Source organism: Bombus affinis, chromosome 13 (assembly GCF_024516045.1).
Source record: "Bombus affinis isolate iyBomAffi1 chromosome 13, iyBomAffi1.2, whole genome shotgun sequence".
In the NCBI taxonomy this organism is placed as follows: domain Eukaryota; kingdom Metazoa; phylum Arthropoda; class Insecta; order Hymenoptera; family Apidae; genus Bombus; species Bombus affinis.
This window is the reverse complement of record NC_066356.1, coordinates 922073-926590: the sequence shown is the minus strand read 5'-3', so window position 1 is coordinate 926590 and position 4518 is coordinate 922073. Positions and strand designations below refer to the sequence as shown.

The 4518-nt window shown below is 42.0% G+C and overlaps 1 long non-coding RNA gene across 1 annotated transcript; it reads right to left on the bottom strand.

Moving 5' to 3' along the window:
- Window positions 1-2692: 2692 nt before the first annotated feature.
- Window positions 2693-3013, bottom strand: LOC126923091 (uncharacterized). Its single transcript, XR_007713057.1, has 2 exons — window positions 2975-3013; window positions 2693-2901 (listed from the first exon to the last, which is right to left on the bottom strand). It is a non-coding gene; the product is annotated as an uncharacterized LOC126923091 (long non-coding RNA).
- Between the last annotated feature and the right edge of the window lie 1505 nt (window positions 3014-4518).

Genomic DNA, 4518 nt, shown 5'->3' with positions numbered 1-4518 from the left:
GCAAAGTATCTTTGTTCTTGCAATCTCCGAAGCTTTCATCGTTAAAATCTATTCGACATCTTAAATTCCGACGTACTTAATTGCATAAACTAACAGATAATCTGTTACTTCTCGAGGAAACACTTTATGTGTAGAATAATGAAATGCGATTATAGTTTGAGACGAATAAAAAATTACAACAGACGATGGGGCAAATGAAATTGCATAATGTTAGAGAGAAACTAATAAATCTTTATATTTCAAACTGTCGGTAATAGTGAAAAATGACAAGCACCTGAAACTGATCTAATTGAAAAATGGCATAAAGTAGCAATTTTGTTACGATGCAGGTGATTGGATAATTCGCGGTATTCCAATCTATCTTGTATAAGATTAAAGAACTAGTAGATAAAATTTTTCTCGTACGATCTAATCAGGCAGAAAAAATCGCTAAATATCGATTCTGTGTCTTAAAATCAATTTGCAGTAGACACGACAGTCGTAATCAATACATTCATAACGTATTCACATTTCACATATGAAACATGCCGCGTCTGCTCTTCTCTTCTTTTACCTTCGCTGTAATCGGCATCGCAGAAAAGGCTGCAGGATCCCTTTTAGCAGGTTTTCCCCCGATATTCGGAGTTAGCAACAAGCTATTAAAACCTAAAATTCCAAGTCACATTTTCTATTTACCAAACGTTTGCATAATCGACACGAAACGATACCATTAATATACGGACGAATAGCTGAAGAGATTTGCTCTAAAGTTTCAATAAATTTTGTCCATTTTATCGAGCGCCTAAAATGCCAATTAAGTTGTCCACGTGGTTCGAGTTGCAAACTTTATAACGTGCAACGTGGGAAAACCCTAACTTCTGAAAAATAGCTGATGTGTTGTTCGTATCGTAAACTTGGCATAATCTCATATGCTAAACAATTATTATTACACGCAAAATGAACAATCTAACGCTTCTTTCCCAGGAAACTCTTTTCCATCTTGTCGAATGAACTTTAAACGGACACGTATAATACATTTCCACAAATAGTTTACCTCTCGAAAAACTGAGAGTTCTCGTTGCGCATTCTCGCCACGTGCAGACAAATATCCACGTGGCTCCGCGTATTCCTCGGATCGCTCCTCGCTGGCTGTGTCCATACTTTGCATTAAAACATTCGCCGAATCCTGCGTCAACCGCGCCTGCACTCGGAACCTGATTCGGCCAACCTTTCGTGTCTTTGCGTAGGCAAAATTAGAAAGGCGGGGTCACCACGGATCGGTAAATTATTTATTTTGCCACGTAATTTAACTTTTCCAATTGATCGTCGCTGCTTCGTCTCGCCGACACAGTTTCGTGGACCTGATTTGCCAAAGACAGAGCGACGGAGTGGGGGATAAAGGATCGGTTGACTAAAAAGTCGAAGGGCGAAGGGTGGAAGACGACGAAACACCACTTTGCGGTTCCGACTTTCCAGATGAATTTCTGTGGGCGGAGGTTAGAGGAACCACGCAAACACAGGGTTGGCGTTCGCTGCTGGAGTAGATGCGCGAGCGGACAAAAAGATCAGGCAGAGAATGACCACCCTGTCTAAACGAAATTCCTCATTTTCAATGCTTACGAGGGATATGAAACGAAGTATTACGTACTAACGTGTATTTTACACGAAACATAATTTCGGCATCGGTCGATAATTTTGTTCGAACATTTAAGAAATGGGACATATTTTTTTGAAGGAAGAATTTATTTTAAGACTGATGGAAATATCCGCTGATGGATTATTTAATGTCGTTCAACGTTGCGTTTGAAAAATTCGATCGGAATTTAATTTCTCCCACGTTTCCGTGTACTTATATCACATACGAATATCTAGCCTGCGAATTATATTATAAAATGTCAGTGTGTCACGCGCGATGAGGTCATTCCTGAGAGATCGTTCATTTTAACCATCATTAAATACTGAGTCTTCGATACAATCCTGCGTCGTAAATGTTGAAGTGGTCACCACTTCTAAGAAAACTCTACATCCGGTTTTTGTAGTTTCCTCGAACACTGCAGTCATCGACAGCGTATAGACAAAAGACTGGGACGAAGGCAGACCATAGACAGTTGACAGGCGACGATGGCTTTGGGGTTTTCAGTTATAGGGTAACACTGTGAGTGTAACGTCAATCCACATCAGAGACCAAGCCGCACACCGCGGGCAAGATGGCAGCCAGATGTCTGCACATCCTTGGCGCGTATCCTCAATGGTCTTAAGGACCCACCATGGGTCTTGACATTTTCATAGTTAAGGCCCTTCAGACCAAACAAGTATCTTTTGTTTTAGGTTTCCTCTTACATTTATTCTTTACTACGGGTTAACACACCCGTTAACCCAACTACGCGGTATCTTCCGTTAGCAACTTTCTCTCGAGGACGGCTAAAACCCTTCCTGGTCCACCAACCTTCTTATTATCCAATCGGAAGCAGTATCTACTAACCTCACTTTCATAACCAAAATTGTCATCAACAAATCCGATGGTCCCGTATCTTTAGACACATCCGCCCCTAATGTATTTTCGAGCTATCGCGGGGAGACGCGGTCGTTAGAATACGCGTCAACGGGAGTCGTAAATTCCCGTCACGATTAGAATAATCGACACCACGAATAGTTCGATCCCCGTATTTCGGTTAGGATAATCGGGGTGGTTGATGCGGTATAACACTGGTAGTCACTGAGTTATAATAATGTATATTTCCAACACTTTATACAATCACACAAAGTAGTAACGCCGTTGATTAAGATACAGATAACGAGAGAAGGGTTCGTCTTGGATGAGAGAAGGAGAGCTTTAGGCGCTCTAGGCCCTTGAGAGTTATAGGAACTGTCGGAGTTCTGGATAATGTGAGAGCCTTAGAAGACTCTAGGCCGTGTAGGCACCTTGAGAGTTGTAGGAAACTCTGAGAGATATAGGAACGGTGAGAGTTATAGGGAATGCAGGAACTCTCGGCACCGTGAGAAATGATGAAGGAACTCTGAGAGATGCAGGAACGGTGAGAGCTATACGGATTATAGAAACTCTAAGCACCGTGAGAGACGATCTAACTCTTAGAGAGGTAGGAACGGTGAGAGTTGTAGGAAATGCAGGAACTCTAGGCACCGTGAGAGACGATCAAACTCTTAGAGAGGTAGGAATGGTGAGAGTTGTAGGAAATGCAGGAACTCTAGACACCGTGAGAGACGATCAAACTCTTAGAGAGGTAGGAACGGTGAGAGTTGTAGGAAATGCAGGAACTCTAGGCACCGTGAGAGACGATCAAACTCTTAGAGAGGTAGGAACGGTGAGAGTTGTAGGAAATGCAGGAACTCTAGACACCGTGAGAGACGATCAAACTTTGAAGTTTTATTCTAATGTGAATACGGAGGAAAGCTCGGTATGGGTGTGCCCTTTGAACGAAGAACGCGGATTCGTTGCTTACATTTTCAGTTAGGAAAGTGAGGGCAATGATCCGCGATGCTGATTGGTTATGACCAATGTTGGGAAGGAAGATAGGAGGAAGAAGCCTCCTACTAACTTGGGTCCTAGGCGACACTGTTTATGGGGAGACTCAGATTTTCCGTTAGGGAGATCTCCGCTTTTTTCGTTAGGCCACTACCTGCTTTCTCCGCAATTCTTAAGAGCACGTAATAAACCCAAGGACCCTTCTAAAGAACCAGCTGAAAACACTTCTGGAATTAAAAAGTCTTTTTTGGCAGACAGATTGACTCAAACCAAGTGTACGAACAATGCAGTTAGGATTTCACTTTATGGTGGGTCCTTAGGCCTATGGAAGGTTCGAAGGTGGCATGTAGACCGTTGGCTGTCACCCCGCGCGGGATGGAATGCAGATGTGTTGCGCGGCGTAACACCTAACTTTCCTTAGACACAGTATCGTCAGTAAAATTTCACTTATTCTGTATCCTTAGAAAGAAACATATCTTTACCGGTTTCTACCCTTAGATCAGTCGCGTACTTAACGTATCAGTGTAACTAGGTTTTACATAAAGTTGTTGGAGTGAATTCAGATTTATAAGTGTTAATTCAGTATGTATTCCATTGTGATTGCTGAATTCATAATAAAATTCAATAAAAGAAAAATTGATCATTGTGTTGCGACTCAGCTATTTTATTTTATCATCTAACATGACATAACGTGACATTTTGGCGATCCATGCCAGGATTCATCAGCTTCAAGTAAACGAAACCACGCATTTCGGGCTACGGCCAACCTTGAAGATCGAGGATCAACGGACCACTGCAACACAGTAGGCACTTTTGAAGTGCCGACAAAGGAACATCGCAACGGAACATTTCCTACGGGCTAAACGATCAACGTTTTTTTTTTTTATTTATTATTTGTATTCACAATTTGTCCAATTTGGACATTTGGTAGAATTTTTTAGCAGTTATATTAACATGTAGGTGGCTACCCCCAGCGGGGTACCATCCTCGCGTTTGCTAGGTCATATCCTTTGTGTGGTCTGTTGGATGCTTCCTTTTTAGCCTTCTATCCATGT